A 25,740-nucleotide genomic window follows, 5' to 3' on the forward strand; every position below is an offset into this window, starting at 1 on the left:
GATGTGAGTCAGGCCTCAGGGATGTGATTCAGTTTCCAGGGTGATGTGTCAGGGCGAGCATTGATTGTTCATCTCTCCCATCATCACCACCCCCATGAGACAATCTGGGTTCCCCTTGAAAAAAGGGAATACCCCATGATGCTCCTCCCTCCACCTGACTCTCTTCTCCTCATGATTCTAAAACCATTTCCAGAATGACAAAAAAAGATGCTTTACAGTTACAAATGGTAATCCCTGGCTGGCTACAAAGAACCATTTCCCTGAAGCTCTGGCTTGGTTTCCAGAAATCATGTCTCAGCTCAAGTGTCATGAGTGAAAACAAGTTTTTAAAAACTAAAACTAAAAATAGTCATCAATTACACCTAAGTGCTAGCAGTAGTTGGTTAACTGGTATATTATCCTCATCAGTAAAATCTCATGACAATATAATTCAGTTCTTACAAGCTCTAGATCCTAAAGGAAAAAAAAAAACCACAGACAACACTAGGAAAGACCTTTGTTGACTGCCAACCATTTATCTCTGACGGGCTTGCAGACATCTTGGTTAGTCATGGGCTGGTAAGTTGCTTTATATCAGCATACTTTTCAGGGAAACAGCTAGCACTAAGCTGGGGCAGAGGCCTGCCTTGGGTAGGCAGCTTTTAAAAAGTCCTTTGGGGTTTTGAGTTACTAAGTAGCCATGGCAAAGCAATATGGCTTCTGATGTGCCAGCCGGAGGGAAGTGAGAAATGAGCATTGCTCCTACCGAGCTTCAATGATTGCCTCCAGTGTGCTTTTTCCTTTCCCTCTCCCAGTTGTGGGAGAATAGGTGGCTTTGTGGTTAAATAGGAAGGCTGGGAATCTGGACCTCTGGATCCTAATCTCAGAGCTGCCCTGGAGCCCTGGTGCCCCAGGCTGAGTCCTTCAACTCTCTGTACCTCTTTCCTCATTTCTAAAGTAGGGTGTAATGATACTTACCTGCCTCACAAGTGTGAGAAATAATTAATGTTTGTAAAGCCACTTTGAGATCTACAGATGAAAGGCTCTCTATAAATGCAAAGTGTTCCTCCTCATAAGATCTTCCAGACAGTTCCCAGGGGAAATACCACCTTATGTAAAAGAGGAGTAGTCTGGGATTAGTCTTAAAAAAGCATCTTCTCATTTTCTGAGGAGGGGTTATGGCAAGTTTGAAACAGCTACCAGAAAAAAAAAACAATATAGGAGTGAATTGCAAATTTTTCATTTCCTTTTTCTCGTTTGGACTCTATGGGGCAGAGAATGAATTTACACCCTCCCCTCAACACTGATGCTTTATTTCTCTACTCTATTAAACTCTCACTGCATAAACCATTCACATAAATACTCTACTTTCTTCCTGCCCCTTGCCCCCTCCTCCTCCAAACATCATCAGTATTGGACTCTTTTCCTATGAAATTGGCAGAGCAAATTCCCATGATGCTAGCCCAGTAAGTTCAACTCAATTCAGTAAACATTTATTCTAAACAGAGTTTTACATTAGATATAGGGTTTCTGAGGAAAACACCCTTCTTCCCTTCCTGCCTTCCAATCCAATTGATTTTCCTTCACTCTGTATATCCTTTGCTCCTGCAAAAAATGTATAAAGATTAAAGATTCTTCCATAAGTGACCAGTCAAATCTCTAGTGGCCTTGTTGGGAAGTCCAATTCCACTCACTTTCACTCACGTATTCTCAAATCTCTTTTCCTCTACATTAATAGCAATCCATAAAGAATGGTCTTGAAAAAAACAATCATATGGAATGACTAGTCTTCGTACTAGAGGACAGATATTGAAGCAAGCTTCCTTTTTGTCATAAGAGAGGGACGGGATTAAAGATGTAGAATATTTCATATCATTCATTCAATTCATTCAAGACAATGTCATTCACTGTGTGATCAGGTTTTAAGACTTTTTTTTAAATAAAGGATGGTTTTAGAATGACTAGGGTGGAGAAAAACCCAAAAGATATCAATAAAACTTTAAAAAAAAATTCTACGAATATGTGCCCTAAACTGAGAAATCTCAAGCAACTTATCATTGTCAAATACACTTCTGGTCCAGTACGAGGGATCTGTTAAATCTTCAGAACTAACTCTTGGCATCCCAGGGTATAAAACTGTAAATTTGAGGGACTCATTAACTCTCAAAAGTGCTCAAAAACTGAAGGGAAAAGATCTTTCTGGAGGAAAATTTTATTAATCATAAGCATATCTACACGTAACTAATAAAAGGAAAACTTTTCTATCAGAAGTCTCTCTAAGTGTGATTAGCTACTTTAGGAGGTAGTAGGTATCCCTGAACTAAAGGTACTCAAAAGTAGGATGATCATTGGTCAGGTATGTCGTAGAAATTTATGTCCAGTTGTGGGTTTGATGTTATGGCCTTTTAGGTCCTTTCCAGTTCTAAGATTCTAAGAATGTATAAACCCAGGAAAATCATGTTTTTTAGTAAGTCACAGTAAGAAGGATCAGGAAGTCCATTTGTGGCTCAGAGGCAAAAAGCAGAAAAATTCAGAATTGATTTTCAATGACAACTAATCATGGAATGTAACTTTCCTCTGGTTGACAAAAACACATTATCACTGGATTATCTTCTCTCATTTTAGAATCAGTTCCCTCTAACAATGCAGATTACAATCCAACAGAATCCCTTCAAGGGTGGGGAACCTGAAGCCTCAAGGCCACATGTAGCCCTCTAGGTCCTCAGGTGTGGTCCAAGTTTTGCAGAACAAATCCTTTTATTAAAGGGATTGTTTTGTGAAGTTTGGAGTCAGTCAAAGGGCCATGCTTGAGGGCCTAGAGGTCCTCACGTGTGTGGCCTTGAGGCCTCAGGTTCCCCACCCCTGCTCTAGATGCTACAATATACATATAATGTGCTAATCAGTACAGATGGGTATGATACCTAAAGAAGGCACATATCTATAGACATACATACACACATATATTCTCACACACATACACATATATACATATACACATACACACACATAGCAATATCCATTATATTTCATTTTTTGTGGAACGAATGACTATCTCTTTGGTTCTTATTATCTCTTCCTATGTCTTTTCTTCTATAAAACAAAATACTGCCCCCCTCCTCCAATATATATCTATACATATACATATAGTCAATCACTGAATATGTTCTTCTAGTAGGTTTGTCATAGTTAAAATACAGTGGACTTTATTTTTGCTCGGGATCACATGATTTCAGAGCTGGAAAGTCCTTTAATATCAGTCAATACTATCCCCTCAATTATAGAGTAGGGGTGAAGGCCTAGAGAAGTCAACTGCTTTGCTCAAAATCAAACTCTAAGTAAGGAGGAGTAAGCAGGGCTCAAACTGAGATTTTCTGACAGGACAATGTTTTTTTTCTATTCATGCTTCCAGGGGTGTCTCATAGAGAACACACTAAAATTGTAATGATACCCTTCTAAGTAACTATTGTCAAACTGTCACTATGGCATGACAATGACTGGTGAATCATACTTTGAGGCAGTCCTCCCTAATAGAGAATGGAAAATAACTAAGACACAGTATAGGAAAGCAGATTGGATATAGGAAAGCCCAACCAGTTGGCAGTAAAAAATGACCAGAGAGAGGCCTATGTCTACCAAATTATCCTATAAATACTCCTATTATCACCAAAGGAAAGTGGGTGGGGTCATCTCTCTCTACATCTATGCTTATAGGTTCACAAGATTTACAGTGGAAAGGCACCTCAGAGCTCACCTAGTCTAAACTATACCTGGTCAAGAATGCTTTCTGTGAGTTTAGCAACAGGTGATTGACCAACCTTTGCTTAAAGACATCAAGTCCCATGGGGAACTCGCTGCCTCTTAAGGCATTCCACTCTGCTTCTGGACAGTCCAATTGTAACAAAGTTTTTTTTTTTCTTATTTCAAGCTTAAATCTGCCTCAGCAACATCCACCCATTGCTATTAATTTTATTCCTGGGGCTAAATAAAACAACTTCTAATGCCCCTTGTACATGACGGCCCAATGGAAGACAGGCAGATACTCCTCATTTTACAGGTGAGAAAGTTGAAGCCCAGAGGTTTTTCCATAGTTGAAGACAATGAAGTTATCTCTAAGCCTCTCTTTCCCAGGATAAACAGATTGTTTCCCTTAAAGTCTTCTCCTCATTCCAAACATATGAGCCTCAGTCTGTTTCTCCTCAGAATCTTTTACAATTTCTAAACATGGAGCCACAAATTGCAAAAAGATGTTTGATTAGTGCAATTTGTGAGGAAATTGCTACTTATCTCCATCTAAAAACTATTCTGTTTAAAAGTGTTTTAAAATGTAAGGATAAATGAATTTCTGCTTTTAGAATCAGTTTTAAATGGAGGTAGAAGCTTTCTAGCTAATCTTAAGCACTTTTGTACAAATTAGCTTTGATGCTAAGAGTAGATTCAGAGCAGGGAATTAAAGAAAAAAATAGGTCAGGTAGAAAGAAAATCTCCTGATTGGGAAAATTATTTTTAATGGAAAAAAACAGAATAGAGAAGTGTATTGTATTCTATCTGTTTCAGTTATTTCTGGCTAGTAAAAATCTAGTTAGTTGGTCCATGCTGTTTGAGCCAAACCAATATATGCCAAACCAATACTGATGCAATGGAACAAGAAATGGAAGTAAATCATCCACCACAAAGATGGCAGTAGAGAAGGAGAGGGTCATAGCCAGCATGGCCCTGGTATAAAAAATACTATCTTGGGGAAGGAAACAAATTAATTAAAACTCAGGATGCCCTTTTATGACTTTCCCCCTTTGAGGCTGACCCCAGGCTTCATTTAAATTGATTTTATGTCTATAAAAGTGTGTGTGTGTGTGTGTGTGTGTGTGTGTGTGTCTGGTGAGGTTTTACCCCTGCCTCTAAATAGTCTTAGGATGGATTGTTCTGGTGCTATAAACCACGGCAGTGACAGAGCAGGGGATCCCTCATGTTTGAATACAGAGCTGGAAGCGCCTGGTCACAGTTCTTCTCAACCCAGGGACTTTGGTATCCATCCCCGCATACAAGATCTGCCACATGGACTCTGTAGTACTGAAAACAGATAAAAGTAGCACTACATGATATAAGGTTTCCATAGGTTCCATAAGGTCCCACAGTAGGTATGTAAATTTCTGAGCCAAACAAGAAAATAGTGATAATTATAACTTATTTTTAAATTTGTTTGTTTTACTAAATACTCAGTGAAGCATTAACATTCCTGTTTTTTTCTTTTACAAATGAGGAAATTGAAAGTTCAGAAAAGTGAAGTGACATACCTCAGATCACATACCTCAAAGTGGCAGAATTACAGTGAGAGGTGCACTGGACAGAGCCTTGGATCTGGAGTCTAAAGACCTACATACAGTTCCAGATCTGCCAATTACTACCACGGTCAAGTCATTTCACTGCCTTCATCTGTGAAATAAGGGGTTGGACTATGTACCCTCTACGATCCCTTTGAATTTTCAATCCCATGATTCTGTGAATGGGACTTGATCCTAGCAGCCCTGACTTCAGACCCAACGCTCCTTATTCTACATCACAATGCTTCTAAAACCTGCAGCCTTTCTGCCTCTTTGCAGGTAGCAACCCTGTGAGGGTCTAGGATCATTGGATACAGCACTTCAAAGCCTGCTTCATCTTCGAACTCAGAGTAGTCTATGCCAGAATTCTGCAATTCGGCATGATTCAGAGACCTTAGAAGGTGCAGTGTTCTGGGACCCACCTTCCAGGTACTCAACAGACAGGGCTGGCTGTTGGGCTACCCTGCACATCAGGGTTCTCTCCCTAGCACTTTCAGGAGTGGCCTCACGCCTCCCCCATCTTTGTTTTCTCTTTAGCACTTTTGTGGTTTTGTGAAACATTAGAACTGTTTGAAAAATCCTAGAGTAGTTTCAAGCCCTTGACTCATCTTCTGTTCCCATGTGACATGGACACTAATGTATCCTTATTTGATTTCAAGCCAGAGACCCTAGTTTAGGCAGCAATTCTGAAGACTGGCACTTTAACAAGATCCAATCAAAAACTCTTTAAAAGGAAAAGAAAATCACAGTTGCAAAGCCAATTTCAAGTAAACTGAAGTAGGGGAGGAGAGTTTTAACTCTTTCAACTGATGCTGGTGCTAAATGGTGTCCAAGATGGCTGCAATTTATATCCCATCTTTCCCTAACTGAAAAAAAAAATTTAAAAAGTATCCACAAGGACCTCATTTGAGTCAACAGGTGTGGACCCCTTCATGATGAATTCCATTCCAAGCAGAATGAAGGTACTGGGAACTAGGCTTCCTTTCACTAGTTTGTTTTCCCCAATCTGATGCCAGCATTGGATACTACAAATGACCACAAGCACTTGACTGTAAAAAATGCGATTTCACAATCAATGTATGTGCTGTTCTAGCAGGTTAGCACATAAGCTGCTCAGATGAAATATAAACCATCTCTCCCACTGAGTAAGCACACTCCTTCAAGGCTGGCGTCACAGCGGCTTTGAAGAACACGGCTGTATTATGTGCAAACGACAAAGTCTCCCAGGGCCAGTGACACACACGAGAGGGAAAGCTGAGTTTTTCAAATCGAGGATGTATTGTTCTTTGTCTTCTCAGATATGAGTCATACTGAGTGGTAACAGTTAAACAGTTATGTACCCAGGAACCTCCACGCCTCCAACCTGAAGAAATATTCATAATGGGGGAAGTAAAATGCTTCCTCCAACAAGAACAGCTACACCCCTTTCAATAGATTCTTGGGAATTTAATCAAATCAGAGGTTCCATCTTGACTTTCTGACTCTCCTATAGAATAGACATATCCATATTCTGTCACAACTCTTTTTTTCCTCCCTATGGTGATAATTTCTCTTTCTCTTACACAGACACAGACACACACACAGACACACACACTGAAGACTAGGGACAACAATGCTGTTGGAAATTTCACAATTTGTCAGGGAAAGCACTGCACTATAGAAGTCAAAAGACCTTAGTTTTAGGCCCTCAATCAATCAATCAACAAGCATTTGTTTACTTTTTACTCCATAATAGTCACTGTGTTAGACAATGGGGATACAATGTCTGAAATAAAGGTCCCTGTCTTCAAAAAGCTTACATTTTCTGCCACTACTTGGCTATGTAATTTTACAAAAGTATCTTACTTGCTGGATCAGAGATCTCTTATCTCTCTTTTAATACTTCAAAAGACACATGAGAACTTCTTCCACCAACACTTCCCCTCTCTGTTACTACCAATATGACTGTGACTACTACTGGCTAAAACTTTAAAGTTTGCAAAGTAAATATTCATAAGTGGATATGGTCAAAAAATCATCACCTGCTGTCCAACCTTTTGGTGGTGAATGTACCTCTTCAAAGTTAGCTAGGCTGGTCCTTAGATCACAGTCCATTACTAGGCCCATGCTCAACACATTTCTAGCTTGGTAAGACCTGGCACACTTTGTGCTCACTGGCTAGCATAGCTTTTGAGAACACAGGGTCCCTTCCTCTTTAGTAGAACTGTCTGCCATATCTACAGAATGGAGACGATGATACCTTGCTTTCCTGAGGTCAAGGAGTTGGCTAGCCTAGGAGATCTCTAACGGGCCCTTCCAAGCTCTGGCACTTTTGGACTTACAATACTCATTCCACTGAGTAGATCTGAATGAACATTCCTGTTCTCCAGATACTACAATTTCTCTTAGACTTTGAACCTTCCCTTACTCCCAATCTGTTTATGGGCATAGGGTTGCTAGGGCAACACATAGTAGGCCCTTAACAAAAGCTTGTTGACTAAGTGGAGTATATTTGAAAAGTTTTATTAATGTCTTCCATATTTTACACCACACTCACTTCCTGATTTACTCTTCCCTCTGCCCACTGAAAATAACCTTGGAATAAACAATAACAAACAACAAACAGGCACTGTGCTAGGCCCTGGGGATTAAAAGACAAAAAGAATAATGAAACAAGGGGCTTATATTCTATCAGGGGCAGCAATCAATCAATCAATCAATGAATCTATCTATCTATCTATCTATCTATCTATCTATCTATCTATATGTTAGTAAATATAAGGATATACAGGGTGAATACAAAGTGATTTCAGGAGGCACTAGCATACATGGAGAACAGGAAAGGCCTCATGGAGGAAGAATGATGGAATTCAAATTGGAAGATCCACACTCCACCACCATATATAAGCTGTGTGATGAGGAGATGCTCATCATTATCCAGAAGACCTGGGCTTGAAAATTGGCTTTTCTAGTAACTATGTGTGTGATCCTGGGCAAATCACTTCACATTAAGTTATTTTACCTTCCATTTTCTGTTTTCTTACCTATAAAATGGTTTAAAAAATGCCCGTCTTTTCCCGTCAGGATTATTGCAAGGAAAGGCTTTGTGAGAGAGGGGGGAAAAGCACAAATGTGGTTTTAAAATGGGAGCTATAGTGAAAAATCTGTACTCCATCTCTGTGTGTTGTATCCTGTGAAGGCTGTGATTTCATTAGTCCAATCAGACAAGGGCAGAATCATACCAATTAGTTCTTTCCTACTTCTCTCCCTTTTTCTTAGAGTTTCCTGATCTTTAACTATTTTTACTCTTTTTTCATTTGAAATTTTCAGGAGAAAGGCCCGTTTGCTTGAGTTTGTAGTCAGTGTGCACACCACGGTAACACTGACCTTGATGAGAAGTCATCAAGATTGCAACAGATTAATAATATAGGTTGCCAAAGTAGCATTTTATCTGTACAAAAGAGGCCTTTGAAGATAAGAGCCATTTACTCTTTCATAAGCTCATCCCTAGTGCTCAGAACAAAGAACATAAACTAACAAAGTGAAATTCATCTAGGGGTAATCTCCATGTGTGGCAGAATATCTATCCACACTCTGATTTAGAAAGGCAAAAGGAAATCTTCCAGACTTCTTTTAAACTCTAATGTAAACCACAATTTTTTTTTAACAAAAAGGGGGAAAATATGTTTAAAAACATTTGCTAATAAATAGGCCTCTCATGATCTAAAGATACCCTGTTTCATTTTATTGACTTAGAGAGAGTAAGGGACATATCAAATGCAACCTTCCTACTTCAACAGATGAGGTCACCTTGAGAAAAATGATACTGTACTGAGCCCAGCAGGATGAAACCTCCCTCCAGGGTCTTGTTTGATTTACAAGGTGAAGGAAGGTCTTCTTTTATATGAGTGACAGTTTTTTAGTGTTTTGTCCTTAAAAAAATACAGGAGATTTTTAAAAAGTTAGAAGTAGATATGACATGACAGACAACTACAGAACTGTTGCTCAGTAGTCGGGCTGACTCGAGAAGGGAAAACCTTCTAGAACACAAAATAAACGGTAAAGCCCAAGCTGAATCAATACCAACCTCTCCCCTACTGTCCTATTCTATTGCCTGTTATGGTATGAAGGAGACCCTCAGATCTCACAGGCTATGGCAGCAGATGGAGCTCAAACTCTGGAAGGTCTTTCTAAGGTGGAAATGCTCCAAGTATGGGATGAGCAAAAGACTGTGTCTTTTGTCTAAAAAACAATATAAGTAGGGAAAGGAGGTAAGTAGGGAAAGGTTCCTCCTTCTTCAGAGGGCCTGGGTTTGAAAACTGGCTCAGCCATGAACTAGATGTGTAACCTTGGGCATATCACTGCTCATCCATAGGCTTCAGTTTCCTCATCAGGTGAATTATATGTTCTTTAGTTCTAAATATATGGCCCAGGTAAACCAACTGCTTGGCCTTAGCAACCTGTAGAGGCCAATTAAGGATGGTGATTTTCAGTGGCATGAAATTATAGATTAATGCTTAAAGAAGTATTCAAATTATATGTATTCATCTTGTCTATAGACTGCAAATTTCTTGAGGGTAGAGATTATTTCAGGTCTTGTTTTATCTGTCCTTTTATCTCTTACCTAATACAATGCCTTGCACAAAGCAGGCACCTAAATAAAAATGTTTGTTAGATAGAGAAAGTCAGTTCTTGGATCTGTACAACTTGTTGTCTAGTTGCTTCAGTCTTGTCTAACTCTTTGTGACCCCATTTGGGTTTTCTTGGCAAAGACACTGGAGTGGTTTGCCCTTTCCTTCTCCATCACATTTTCCAGATGAGGAAACTGGAGCAAACAGGGTTAAGTGACTTGCCCAGGGTCACACAGCTTTTAAGTGTCTGAAGCTACATCTGAACTCAGGTCTTCCTGACTCTAGGCCCAGCACTCTATCAACTGTGCCATCTAGTTGGCCTAGATCTGTATATATGTACCTATTAGTTGGAAACTAATTCATTTAAACAGTTCAAAGATTTTGCTCAAAACAGTATCAGTGTAGGTGATTCCCTAAATGATGGGTTAATTTAGAAAACGGATTGGATGTGCATAACCAAAAGGGAAACACCACTGACAAAATAGAAAGGAAAGTTGAAGTTTGAAAAACTCAGCGAGAAAAAGCACAATACTGCAATGAATAGGATTTTTCAGTTCCTGTAGTGAATGAGAGAAGAGCCAACTACTAGTTGTTTTAAAGATGTCTTTACAAATTTTCTGTAATTTCACAAGGCACAGGGCTCGTAGAACGAGAATGAAGCTTGATGGAATATCAGAGAGTCTGCAATTTTCTGGAGAGTCGCTGGATGCCTTGTATGTGAAGTTTGTTTTTCTCTCATGGTTTCAGTGGTTGATTCCATAATCATGATGAATGTTGGAAAAAAAAAACTTCATTCCATCACCAGATCTTCTTTTAAAGTAAAATGTTCTGATACTTTAAAACAATGAGCTTGGCTCTCAAACCTAATGTGAGTGATAGGCGCAAAAAGATTACAATACTGTTCTTGAACTTGGGACTGGATTGCCACATGGGAAGTGGCAGGGTCTCCTTTATCCACAGTGTCTCGCCATCCTTCACAATTTGACCACAGTGATTCTTTCATAGCCTCCTAGAGCTAGATGGGGCTCTAACACACTGCTTATTGTATAAATTAGAAAACTGAGACACAAAGAGGTTAAGTGGATTGTTCAAGATCACACAGACTATCTGAGGTCCAGAACCAACACCTTCTAATTTGTATAAATGAGGAAGCCGTGTAAATGTATTGTATACATTTATAAATATATCATATAAATAGGGAAATTGAGACACAAAGAGGTTAAGTGGACTGTTCAAGATCACACAGACTATTTGAGGTCCAGAACCAACATCTTCTAATTTCTAGTCATGTACAGTTTTCTATTACATCAAAATTTGAAAAATTTCCCTCTCATAAAATAATTTTTCCAGTGTGATATATTTCAATTAGAAAAGAAAAAAAGAATTTGTTGATCATAATCTTTGTTTTATTTTTCTGGGGGATGCTTTTCCTGTTTGTCAGATCCATATCCATATACAGCTAGATAGCACAATGGTCAGGACACTGTGCCTGGGGTCAGGAAGACCTGAGTTTAAATTTGGCCTTAGACACTGTGTGCTTCCCTGGGCAAGTGACTTAACCTCTGTCTACCTTGGTTTCCTCAACTATAAAATGAGGATAATAGTAGCACCTACCTCCCATGGTTCTTGGAAAGATTAAATAAGATGCTACCTTAGCACAGTGCTTGGCACATAGTACAAGTATAAGAAATACTTGTTTCCTTTCTTCCACAGAGTTCTTATATATGTAGGACTAATTAGAAAGTGAAATGCTTCCATATTTGTGCCACACCCAGGAAACAAAACAAAGAACCCAAAACACCAAATGGCTGTTGGTTGTTGTGTATTCATGAAAAATCTATGCCAGATGTGGAATGGAGAAAAAAAATAGCTTGAGTGCAGTTAAGATTTCTCTGTGTTTCTTTCTGAGAGTCAGAGATGGGGAAGTTAGGGTTATGGAACCAGAAGAAAACAATGATCATGCTAACATGGGCAGCACGCTTTCCTAAAGTCGAAACCTGCCAAGTGCCTGCCACATGCTCATTTTAAAAGCCTTTATGGAAAATGCCATACATTTTTTTTGCTAACATCACTTAAACTAATGAGCTAGCTTCACTTGTATTTTTTTTTAAAGTGGATTAAGCACACAAGCTCCCTCTCTCCATCCTCACATGTTTCTGGACTAGGCAGTCTAAACCTCCAGCTTAAACTGATGATGAGATGCCAGACAGTAATGAAACACAATTACCTAGGCAAACTTTTGAAGGATTTGAGCCCTGAGGCAAACACTGTTTACTAAAGACCAAAAGCACCATTTGTACTGAGCACAACCAATTGCCTCAGTCTTCCCTAGTTCAGGATACTGGCAGCCCCTGGACTCAAAGCCAGATTTCTAGGTGTGAGATAACATCAAACTCCTGTCTGCACTTCAGCACCTCAGGGTCTTTGCTATGCTCTTCAACAAGAAAATACAAGTACTAACAAAAGCCTATTATAACATTTTCTTTTGTATTCACTCAGTGCTTTTCTTATTGGCTTCTTTTTGTATTGTGAAGCACCCCCAACAGAACAGAGTTAGAAAATGCCTTATAACCCCAGATTTGTAAAATATTCTAGGAAATCTCCCCCTCCCTCTTAAATAACATAGTGACCTCAACAATTTGCCCAGTGTTAGTCAGTCTGCTGATTTGGGTGGAAAATTTTCATTAGGATCATAGAGATCACAGAATCTGAGAGACAGAAGGTACCTCAGCAGCCATACAATCCAACCCACGCATAAAAAAGTAACCACGTTGTGGTTGTTCAGCTTTGTTTAGGAGGGCTCCAAGGAGCATAGAGAGCCTGGCCTTTGGTGAGAAGGAGCTCCTTTTTCTCTTACTCACTGGTTCATTAATCAACTCCCACTTCAAGTCTCCAATATGATACTAATTATAATAAAAGTTATAGTTTGTAAATATATAGATTCCCCAAAAGGGAAAGAAATAAAAGGCACTTGATGAATAATATAAATTGGACATGGGATAGGTAATTTCCTATTCACAAAGAGCAGTGTTGAGAGCAAAAAAAAATCACAACACACATTAGTAGAATGACTAAAACGTTAAAACTTATAACGATGATCATGGTCAACCGAGAGGCTGATATTTAAGGCACATTAGAACATAAAATAGTTTGCTGGAACTCTCTGAACAACTCCTGGGACACATCTGCTAGTAAAACAGGTTTCAGTCAATTTTCTTTCTTACGGCTGCCCCTTCTGATGCATTTGGTTCCTTTGTCACCAGGTCATTTCCGGCACTACGAACCGACTGCTTCTATCATTGGACTCTGGACATTTAGACCTTCTGAATATTAGGGAAAAAAGACAAAGAAGTGGAAGAAGCAGCCATTTGTTGATGGCCACACAGAGACCACTTGGCTCTTGGGATGTATCTTGAAAACAGTTCACATGCTTTACATCAGGGAAGAAAGAGAGGAGGAAAACCAGTGGCTCTCTTTTGCACATTTAATTAGAAATCAGACTAAGTAGCCAATTAGAGGATTTTTCACATCTCCCATTGCAAATAAGTCATATTATTATTACCAGAAGCAGCTTCCCTCCCTCCCTATACCATCCCCCATCTCCCCCAATCCAAATTAGTTTCCATGTGGTTTCCTGGAACCAGGAATGATGATGGATCACACTGTATGTGTGTGGGAAGCCCTCACTGCAACTAATGGGGAGCTGATATCTAAGAAAAATAAGACACTACCCAGCTGACCTTATTCTGACCCTCAGTTTTTCTTCTTTCTCTTTTTATAATTATTTTTTCTTTTCTTCTTTCTTTCCTTCTTCCTTTCTTCTTTCTTTCTTTTTTTCTTTCCTTTTTTCCTTCCTTCCTTTGTTCCTTCCTCCCTTCCTCCCTCCCTCCCTTCTTTCCTCCCTCCCTCCCTCCCTTCCTTCCTTTCTTCATCCCAGGAGAAAGTACAGTCCTCTACTATCACATATTAAAGTGTCAAGTTTCCTTCTAAGGAAATGATAAGTCAGGCCATCTGGAGTATAAGCCTCACCCTGGGAAAACCATACTGATGATCATGGCATCACCCCTGCCAGGTAAATATGACCTTCCTCTACTCTTGTCTAGACCATTGGTCCTCATACTTTTTTTGATCTCACACTCCATTAGTGAAAACTGGGAGACAGATCCTCTAATACATGTATATTTTCTTATTTATAAATTATATGCATGTACTGATTTAGTAAAAATTATATATAGCATAAAATTTACAAAATAGTCATTTTAAAAAAGATATAATAAAGAAAAAATAAAATGTGATCCTAGAATCCAACAGGGAGATACTAGAGTTTTCTGAGTAAGAGAGTGACGTGGTAAGACTTGTGCTTTAAGAAAATCACTTTGGCAGCTGGAGAGATAAAGGCTTGGAAAAGCAAGAGACTTAAGGAGTCCAAGGAGACCAATAAGGAGTCTGTTGCAATAGCCCAGGTGAGAAGTGAAGAAGGCCTGTATTCATGAATGGTGAGAAATGGGTGGCTATGAAAGCCGTTGTGGAGGCAGAACCAAAAAAGATTTTGGTAACTGATTACAGATGTGGGGTGAGGGAAAGCCAAGGATAACGGTGACATCAAGGTTAAAAAACAAGGATTGGGGGGACGAAGATGCCCTCCACAGAAGTAGGAAAGAAACCCCAAAGGGGTTTGGGGAAAAGGGTAATGGATTTTATTTTGGACATGCTGAGTTTGGGGTGTCTCCCAGCTATCTATTCGAAAGTCCTATTAACCCACGGAACTATTTGCTAATAGCTTGGGTGGCTGAGAAATCAGAGAAAGAAGATGAAAGTGGTAACAAAAAATATTTCTTAGTCTAGGTATTTCTTTACCAGGGAAACGTATGCTCTGGATGCACCTGATTCTGTAGATGCAATGCACTATGGAAAAAAATGTTTTAAGAATGAGTAGGTCATGGCAAGGAAGTAGTTACTAGGAATTTTTGTTGCACTTGGACTCACATACCTGTTTTTCCCACTTTGGTAATACATTATTACACGAGACACTTGGTCATTTTGCCTTGCAATGTATATGATGAAAATTAGCAAAAAAGACCATAATGAAGATGATTGCAGATTGTGTACCAACTTCTATTTCAAAGTAGAGAAATTCTGTGAAGGACTTGATGTGATTCTCCAAAGCAAGTTAACATATACCTTAATATTAGGGCAATGCAAAGCTTGCCACAGAGGAAGGCTGCAAAACACGCATGTCATGTGTGTGTGAGGAAAAAATATATGGTTCAGGATTAAGAAATAAAAAAGACCAGGGGCAGCTAGGTGGCCCAGTGAGTAAAGCACCGGCCCGGGAGTAGGGGGGACCTGAGTTCAAATCTGGTCTCAGACACTTGACACACTTACTAGCTGTGTGACCTTGGGCAAGTCACTTAACCCCAATTGCCCTGCCTTCCCCCCTGCAAAATAAAATAAAATAAAGAAATAAAAGAGACCAAAGGTTTGCAAACTACCTAGAAACCTCATATCTAGATATCATGTATGCTTTTTTTTTTTAAAGAGTCAAAGGGTGCTAAAACACATTATCTTAACGAATAGGAAAAGAATAGTTATCTAGGGAGAAGCTGTTTCTGAATTAGGGGTTTGTGTATAACAAGGCCATTGACAAGTTAGGGAAAAGATAGAAATCCACACCAACTTAGAAGGCAAAAGTTAAAGAAGAGAAATTGCATACAATTACAAAAGCTCTTATCTGACCTATTCAAATGAGCTACATTGTCTACGTAAAATGCCCTTTTGTTCTTCCTCACACATTCCATTCCCAGACCTACACTTTGCACTGATGATCCCCCACAGCTTGGAATGCACTCCCCCTTCACCTTCACTTCATAAAATCCCTAGTTTCCTTTAAAATTCAGCTCAAGCTCTATCCTCCTACCTGAGGCTTTTCCAGATTCCCCTCAGCTATGGCCCTGATAATTATTTTGTGTTTATTGTACTCATCTCTCTGTCTCTGGGTTTGTGTCTCTCTCTGTGTGTCTGTCTCTGTCTTTCTCTCCCCCTTATCTCTGTCTCTTCCTATGTATGTTTGAGAAAATGTCCTCTTCCCTGACAGAATGTAAACTCCTTTAAGGCAAAGACTTTTTTTTTTTTGCTTTTGTTTTGTTTTTGCCTTTATGAAGATAACACAATGCCTGGAATGTAGTAGTTGCTTCAGAAATGCTTATTGATTAGTTATTGTAATTTCTTACAGTACTTTAACTTATTTAAAACAATCACCGCAGCAAAGAGGCCACGTTGAGCAAGATGGTCAGGCAAGCACTTGAACATCTCACCAATCCAAGAAAGGTGGCAGAACAATTTTAAAGTAAAAAGCATTGATATACTATGTTGGGGGATGATGATGATGATGATGGAAAATCATGAGCAGAATCACCCCAACAAATAGAAAAAAAAGCAGTGAAAAAAAACCAATTCTGTAGAAAGTTTGGCCAACTAAGCCAGGTCAGCCCAAGAGCATTCACAGATGACCTAGGATGGGGTGGGGGACCTGCAGCCCCGATGCCACATGTGGCCCTCTAGATTCTCAAGTGCAGCTCTTTGACTGAATCCAAACTTGAAGTTCAGTCAAATTCAGTCAAAGGGCTGCACTTGAGGACCTAGAGGGCCACATGTGGCTTTGAGGCTGCAGTTTCCCCATGCTTGCCCTATGAGAATAAAAGGTAGGCACAAAATGCAATATATTTGTCATCATTTCTACTGCTACCTATTCTTGTCTTCAACAACAGCAGAACTACCACATTTGCACTCTAACAACTCAGTATCCAGTGAGGTACCGAGGAATAAGATGAGAAGTATGAGAAAGTAGAAATGGAGATGATAAATAAAGATGAGGTCGAGAATTGTGGACATACCAGACCATGTACAAATAGCAAACAAATCACCCTTTAAAGTTTCTCCTCCAATGAAATGTCTTTCATGAATCTGTTAAGAGCAAATCTGATTCCTTGATAGATGCCCATAGAAATCCCAATTATCTATATCAAGAGAGGAATAAAATAAGATGAAACATTTTTGAAAGCACAGAGTTTTCACTTTTTCATTCAATCAATTCAAACAAATACTTATTAACCACCTAAAACGTATGCAACAGATTATGCTAGACTCTGTGACCACAAAACCAAAAATGAAATTGTGCCTGTCCTCAAGAACATGGCACTCTTGTAATGGAAATGGCGCAAGGGAAGAGGTGGTTATGAAATGTGCATAGACAAGTAGGTACAAAGTAATTTGAGTAGGGAGAGGACATAAACAATTAGTGCAATCAGGGAAGGCTTCATGGTGGAGGAAATGTACAGTTGAAAGAGAGCTAGATGCAAGGAGTCAAAGGACCAGAGATTGAATCTCAGCTCTGTTACTCACTGCCTATGAAGTATTAAACAAGTCAATTGACTTCTCTAGGGGTTGGACTAGATGACCCGAAGATCTCTTTCAGTTCTAAGTATATGATCATAAGAGCTAGGCTTTAAAGTGAGCTAAAAGGTTTTGAGAAGTAGAGATGAGGAAAGGGGTCAGGAGGGAAATAGTATATTGAGTTTTAGAAATAGCTCTAGCAATCCCAGGGTTCCACAGAATCCTGCTTTGATTATAAGGATGGATCAGGGAATACATATGCCCTGCCCATTCACCCCTCTCTCTCCATATAAACCACTGGGGACCCACCTGAACCCCACACACCCCTCCATCTCTGGGGGTAGATAATCCATTCAACATACAAGTGAGCTCATGGACAGAGTTAACTTAATTGAGGATTGCAGGGTAAATTCCTCACCTCTCTAAATCCACCCAGGTCTCAGCATTCCATTGACCACTACTTGGCCATGAAGCAAGACCAGGGATTCATAATGTGCCCCGCTTCCACACAAAGGAAAACAACAACAATGATAGTATTAAACTACTACTTTGGTGGGTCAATTATTTTCATCCTGTTCCTCCCCCAAAGGTAATTAAAAAGGAGCATATTAGTAATTACTGACCATTATGGAAACTTTCTCATTTCTCTAAAATCTTTATGACAATTTTCCATGAACATATATGGGCATCTTTGATGAAAATATTGAGAGGGAATAGGAAGTCTTTTGTAAGACCACATAATCAGTCACAGAACTGACTGAAAAAGTATAGTAAGATACTGCTACATTTATTGTTTGTTGATTACCAAAAATAATTATAATAATTTTATTCGGTAGAGCAAAAATCAGCCTTTAAAAATTCTCTTCCATTGAAGTGTTTCTTACGAACCTGTTAAGATTCCTTGATAGATGCCCATAGAAATCCTAATTATCTGTATCAATAGAGGAATAAAACAAGGTGATACACGATTACTGAAGATGTTTGCAGTTGTCATGGTGGTTGTTTTGGATATCCAAATGGTGGTGAGGTCCTCCAGCTGCTCCTATTCTTAAATAGTATCAGACTGATTGCATAAAGTCCCAGAATGCCATATTAATTCCTCAATAAGATCCATGGGTATATAAAAGAGATTGATTTAATAATTCATTCATAAAAAAACAGATGAAAAATAATTATTGTCCATACTGAGATATATAGTTGTAAGGGTAGTTTTTTGAGTTATTTCATCAATGCATTTTTTTTGGATGAGGCACATAACTATGTCAGCAGTTGAATAGGAGGGAGGGTTCAGGTTGTATTGCATTTGGGAAACTGCAATGCATTTGTACCCAAGTGCTTCTCTCTCTCTCTCTCTCTCTCTCTCTGTCTCAATTGCAAGTGACCTAAAGGGCAAAAAGAGATGCATGAGGGGAACAAGTAAGCTGCAATATATTACTAGTGATGACTGCTTCACAGGAAATGTAAAGGATATCATTCAGGAAATGTATGATTGGAAAGGATATGGGCAGGTCATACAGCAAGAAGAAGGGATAATAGACAGACAGTCTGTATGCTTCATAGCTACCCACAGAATGCTAAAAGACAGAAGTCCTCAAGCAATTGGGTGGATTCTCTGTGGAGGATTTCTGAAAAGATCTAAGCAAGAACTACCCAGGAAGAGAAGGCATGGATGGATTTTGTTTTGCAGTAAGGGAATGAAATAATGAATGAAAAGTAAAAGTGGGTGTTAAAAGGTCTGTCTTTTGTAGGGAAAAGAAAAAAGAGAAGTAAGGGCGATTGTAACTTAAAGTTGTTTCTACCTATAGAAAACTGGCTGATAGAGCTGCTACCATTGCTAATTCAAATTGAAATTTAATTCAATTCAGACCCTAAAATTTAAATGTGCAGTTAGTAAGTTTTCTCTATGGTGGCAGTAGGAACCTGAGGTACGGAAGAGTATTGATGTAAGTTGAATTTAAGAAGGAAGAAGTATAGGAGGCTGCCCAGTTCTTGTTAGAAGAAAAATGAGCAGGGAACCATCATCTTCATTATCAATTCTCTATTTGTAAGATGTATATTTCTGAAGCTGTGAAACACAGCAAAAGTCCTTGGCAGTCCCTGAGTGCTCTCATATGAACTCCTAAATGCAATACATTCATGTCTAGCATGATTATAAAATGTAGGAGAACTGTTAACAATGCCTTGCCTGTGGATTTCGATTATTCATGAGTTGTAAGTCCATGAAAAACAAAACACGGCAAGATTCTGATGAATCAGGGTGATTCAGAAGTATTTATCTGGAGACGGACTATATTCCTGGGTAAAGTCAGTGCCTGTTCAGTTTCCAAGAAGCAAAGGCTCATTAATATCCAATATCTGTGTTCCCCAAAGTACTTGATGGAAGTCTGCTTATAAGACTTCTACCTAGGTTTCCAAAGGTCCTAGTTGAAAAAGTTGAGCTCCCCTTACCCTATCCTAGGAACACATTCTTATCAGGTGACATTTGGGTGCCAGAAGTCACTCCCAGTACTATTCTGTCAGCTTTGTGGCTCAGATGGGCTGTAATGGGTGAGTATCTGCATGTGCCGAAAAGCAGTCTATTTCTCAACAAATATAAGATGGAATGACACATCACTCTCCTTTGCCACCAGAGTCTTAATTATCAAAATGTCAGCAGAGGAAAGAAAGAGAAATATGGGAGGTGGAACCCCTCAGAATTAAAAATTGCATTATTGTGATAGGATCAAGTTTTATTGTGCTGATATGAAGTCTTGAGGGCCCTTAGGTGCACCCCTCTTTTCCACTGGGGAATATGAAAATCTTCCTATATTCTTTTTCTTTGAGAAACAAGAGATACTTTAGTTCCCCCCCATCTTTGAAAAAAGGAGAGAACACCTAAAAAACAAAAATTAAAAAGAAGAGAAACCCAGTGTTTCCCAGGTCTCCATTTTACTTTGCTCCCCTGCCCCCACACTCTCCCTCCCATTACTGCCCTGTTCTGAATGTGAAAAATATGCAGCCTGAGCTGCCTTTACTGGAGATGTGTCTAACAAGAACTTCATTGTCTCAGACAGGTGTGAGATTGGACTTGATTCAGGGCCAAGAACTCCAATATCAGAGCCAGCTCTGTGAGCTGAAAACATGCACCAACCATCCAGTAATACCACTGCAGCCAGCCAGAGACTCAACAATTTAAGGCTTAACACACACAACATAAATCAGATGAGGATGTACCAGCCAACCGTCAGCTTCTTGGGTAGGTGCCTGCAGACTGTCTGTGCAGATCAGACCCTGCCTGTTTGGGTTATTTGAAACTTTTCTTTCTTTTTTTTTTCAATATAAAGATGAGAGACTGGGTGGAGCAGCTAGCAGAGGCACATTTTAGTTTGCCCTGTCTTGCCTCAACAGCCCTCTTCTTCTGTGTAAGTGCTGTTTTGGAGGGAGCTCTCAAATAAAGTTACCAAATGGTATATGCATATTAGGACTGAATTAAATTTGGGTGTCAGAGGTTGGGGAAAGTTTAGCAGGTAGAAATAAAACATTAGTTAGGTGAACCTGAGTAAATTGCTTAACATCTCTGGACTTCAGGTTCTTCATCTATAAAATGGGGGGAGACTGGATGGCAGTTACCTTCTACTTCTAACCTTCTGTGGTTATATATATATATATATATATATATATATATATATATATATATATATATATATATATATATATATACATATATATATATGTATTATAATTATTTCTGTTCAGTCACTGCTATGGATGTACCAAACCAAGCTGGTTTTGCATTGCTATGTTTACTGTGTTTTTAGAGAAACCCAGTTCACAGCATTCCTCCCCTCCCCTCTCCTTTTTCTGAGTTCCCTATAATAGTCCTTTAGTAAATTACATGGTTCAGAGACACCAGGCACTGTATGATGTACAAAATCATTGAGAAACCTGTGCATAGGAATCTTAGCATGGAGGCAATTCTAGAATCATAGGAATCAGGGAAGGAAATGATATGTTACATTTGGGCCAATTAGTCTGACTCCCTAAGTCTCCATCTCTTGCAATGAATCCCTGCAAGAGTTTAACAGAGGCAGAGACAGATAGTCATAGCATATTTAAGCTGAAAGGCACCCCAGAGTGCAAGCAGCTCAATTGTCAATTCAATGCAGAAATCTCTCTTCTGCATTTGTAACAGATAATAATAATAGCTGCCATTTACATAATGTGCTACAAAACATTTATTTCATAACCAAAGAGAATTAAGGGAGAACACAGAGACAGAGAACAAAGATGGAAAAATCAGCCAAATTAGACCAAGTACATATAGGAGAGTTTTTTGTTGAAGGAGATACAATTATGATGATGTTGGGGAATAAGGTTATCTTACTAAGCAAGGTATATTATTATACAAGGTATCTGTAGGAGGAAAGGATTCTAAAGCCACGGGGGGAAAATCTCAGATTTTATTATTGCTGAAAAAAGAGACAGAAAACATCAGTACCAATCTATATACCCATTCTCCCATCTATACAAAATCTTTATGAGCATTATCTATACACAAATACAGGATATGCTGGATAAGGGTATTATAGGGAACAAACAGGGTCTAACAAACAAGTGATTGCATCTTTTCTACTTTACAATTCACTGAAAGATCATAATTATAATGAATATATTCTGTATCCATTTTAATTTATCCTACATAATTTTCTAATAGACCAAGATTATCAGTATACTGCCCAAGTGAAGCTTAGGGATCACCTCCAGTAAATAGTACCAGATCATCTTACCAGTCTTCTGAGGAACCTGTATGCAACTCGAGAAACAACAGTTGGAACTGAACATGGAACAACTAATTGGTTTAAGATTAGAAAAGGAATACAACAAGGCTGCAGATTGTCACCTTATTTATTTAACTTATATATAGAGTATATCATGTGAAATACCAAGCTGGATGAATCAAAAGCTGGAATTAAGATTGCTGGGAGAAATGTCAACAATTTCAGATATGCAGATTATACCACCCTGATGCAGATAATGAAGAATTAAGAAGCCTCTTGATGAGGGTAAAAAAGGAGAGTGGAAAAGCTGGCTTCAGCTTAATATCAAAAAAACTAAACAAATGGCAACTGGTCCCATTACTTCTTAGCAAACAGAGACAGAAGAAATGAAGCAGCATCAGGTTTTATATTCTGCACTCAAAGATCACTGCAGACAGTGACTGCAGACATGAAATTAAAAGATGTCTGCTTTTTGGAAGGAAACCTGTGGCAAATCTGGACAGCATACTAAAAAGCAGAGATAACACCTCGCTGACAAAGGTCCATACAGTCAAAGCTATGGTTTTTCCAGTAACAATATGTAGCTGGGAGAGCTTGAACATAAGCCGCAGAATCGACACTTTTGAATTGTTGTGCTGAGAAAGACTTTGAGAGTTCCTTGACAACAAGGGGATCAAATCAGTCAATGCTTAATTCAAGTGACTCGGACTATTCCTGGGAAGGTCAAATATTAAAGCTGAAGCTTAACTACTTTAGCCACATAATGAAAAGACAGGACTCAAAGGGGAAAAGACTCTGATATTGGGAAAGATTAACAGCCAAAGGAGAAAGGGATGGCAGAGGATGAGATGGAGAGATAGTATCATGGAAGCAACATGAACATCAATAGACTTCAGGTGATAGTGGAACATAGAAGGGCCTGGCATGATGTGGTCTATGGGGTCATGAAGAGCTGGACACACAACTGAATGAACAACAACTTCTAAATAGTTATAGTGAGGAACTTAGATGGAATGTCAACTTTAGCATCACCAATACAGAAGATAAAATAAAATATTACTTTTCCCCCCAAAAACTAAAAATGAATTCATTGAAAACTGTAGAAAATAGAACATTGTGCTTACTGGTTGTTGATTATAAAAAAGCATTTGATTGTTGGAACAAAAGATTTATAGGCTCTTTTACAGCAATTTGTTTTCCATCTAAACACCAGAACTATTTGATATTCCTTGAAAGATTCAGCAACAGCAATAACCCTGTTCAATAACTCTTTGGTCCTAAGTATCAGGCAAGACATAAAAGAGGAAGATGTGGTCTCACTAAAGGTGTTTGCCACTGTGATGAAGGAGATTCAGTGTTGAGTCCAAAGTGAAGAGGGCTTCTCTCCAGAAGGTTAGGTCTCCCGGATGCTCCTGTTTGCAGGTAATTTTGAATTAAAAACAAATATCATATAGAGTGGAGAGCCATGTGGAGAGGATAAGCAGTGTGCAACACATAACAAAGGAGGAACTTCTAAAAACAGGAGTAAGAGATATCAAAGAATTGTATGACAGGAGGAAAAGATGGGCTGGTTATATAGAAAGGGATGGCAGGAGGACAGATAGTGCTAGATGGCTGCTAGCATACTGGGTGGAACCCGTATGATGAATTTATGTGAAAATATGAAGAAGAGTAGCACAAGATGTCCAGGCATGGATGAGTTGGGATCTCCATTTTTACAGAGAACTTCCAAACTGGTGAGATCCCAGGTCCATTTGAGTACATGGTATATTTCAAAATGGAAAGGAAGTATGACATATAATGGATAGAGAGCTGGCCTGGGAGTCAGGAACTTCAGAAGTCAAGCCATACTTATGATCCATATTAGCTGCGTGGGCAAATTATTTAACTTCTCAGTGCCTTAAAAACTTTCTAAAATTATAAGCTACAAGTGAGAGTCCCACCGGAATTTCTAAGCTGAGAGTTCTTCACATCAATTAAATTATAGGCTCTCCTCCCTTACCTCCCCATCTCCAAAAATACAAAGAAACCCAAACCTCACAATAGCATTCTGAGGAAGGTAGTACAATTATTTTTCAGCAACATCTTCAAGATGAGGAAACTTACATCCAGGTTAAGTAACATGACTGAGTACCCTATAGAGAGCTGGGCCAAGCTCAGAAGATTCTGACTCCAAGGTCAATGATCTCTCTGTTATAGTGTGCTCACTCTCAGTGGTCAGTCAATAAAACAGCTGGCATCTACTTTAGAGGGTGAAATAAACTTGAATAACTCCTACAACAAGCTAGCAGCTATCTTCGCTGATCAGCAATAACAGATTTTCATTCATTTTCCTCTTTAAGTTTGTAAAATGCAGCCCATTCATTATTCTGAGCTTCACAAAAACCCTATTATCCCCATTTTATAGATGATGAAACTGAGATTCTCAGAGGATAAGTGATTCAGTCATTCTCACACAACTAATAAATGTCAGAGGTAGAATTTGAACCCAGATCTTCTTCACTCCAAATCAAGGAATCTATATCATTATTCCATGGTTCAGGTTGGCATTTAATGCCATCCTCAACCTGGCTCCAGGTGACCTTTCTAGACATGTTTCACATTACTCCCCTTCACAGTCTCCGTTCTAGGCAAACTAGGCTACTTGCTGGACAGTGACCGGTAGGAAAAGCTTATAAAATAGGGGAAATGTTTTAAAGAGTCAACTGACAAAATTAGGAGGAGGTTCACAGAATAATAGGGTTTTCTCTCTTTTCCCATCCATAATTTTGAACTATAGCAACACTGAAGTATTTTTAGAGGGTGATATAAAATTAAACAATGTATTTTCCCAGCAATGACTTCTACAACTTGGCAAGATACAATAAATAGCTCCATGCCTCTGTAGGATTTACTCTGCTGTGTACCAAAGCCAACCCTGAGCACAACACAGATTTCAGACAACTGCATATTGATCTGCCCAAGTCCACCATCCACTGTGTCTGAAGGCAGAGCTCTTGTGCATCATTAAGTGGTAAACTTGAAAATGACAGAAATAGTAAGACCTTAATTGATAAGCCTATGAAACGTCCCTGCTGCAATTTTGGTATTTCTCCCCAACTCTACAATGCTTATATGTACATGTGGTGGCGGGCAGCTAGGTGGTGCAGTGGATAGAGTGCCAGACCTGAAATCAAGAAGACTCATCTCCCTGCATTCAAACACAGCCTCAGACACTTACTAGCCGTGTGACCCTGAGCAAATCACTTAACCTTGTTCGCCTCAGTCCCTCATCTGTAAAATGAGCTGGAGAAGGAAATGGCAAACCACTCCAATATCTTTGCCAAGAAAACCCCAAATGAGGTCACAAAGAGTCAGACAGGACTAAAATGACTGGATAAACAAAAATAATGTGGTGGCACAAACATATGTACCCATACACCTTTAGAGTTCTAAACCTTGAAACCAAATAAAATGTAAAGTTTCAAAAGTAGTCATGTCTGGAAGCTTGGATAATTATAATAGTTCCAAAGTGCAGGCAACTCCCAGCACATCCCAGAACCAATGAAGATTAATAGATCTCCAGAATCTACATCAACCAGTCAATGAATAGAAATGCCAAGTTGAACATCAAGCTTATGCTGATTTTTACAGATATTTGAATAACTTCATTATTGTATAATTTGCCATCTGATACACACAGAG

The 25,740-nt window shown here is 39.0% G+C and overlaps 1 protein-coding gene and 1 pseudogene across 1 annotated transcript in view; both read right to left on the reverse strand.

The window, feature by feature from the left end:
- RUNX1 (RUNX family transcription factor 1) overlaps positions 1–25,740 on the reverse strand; it is a 138,827-nt gene that overhangs the window by 17,080 nt on the left and 96,007 nt on the right. The gene's annotated exons all lie outside the window — the stretch shown is intronic.
- On the reverse strand, positions 13,842–13,987 carry LOC118840601 (annotated as a pseudogene).

This window comes from Trichosurus vulpecula, chromosome 2 (genome assembly GCF_011100635.1).
Source record: "Trichosurus vulpecula isolate mTriVul1 chromosome 2, mTriVul1.pri, whole genome shotgun sequence".
In the NCBI taxonomy this organism is placed as follows: Eukaryota; Metazoa; Chordata; class Mammalia; order Diprotodontia; family Phalangeridae; genus Trichosurus; species Trichosurus vulpecula.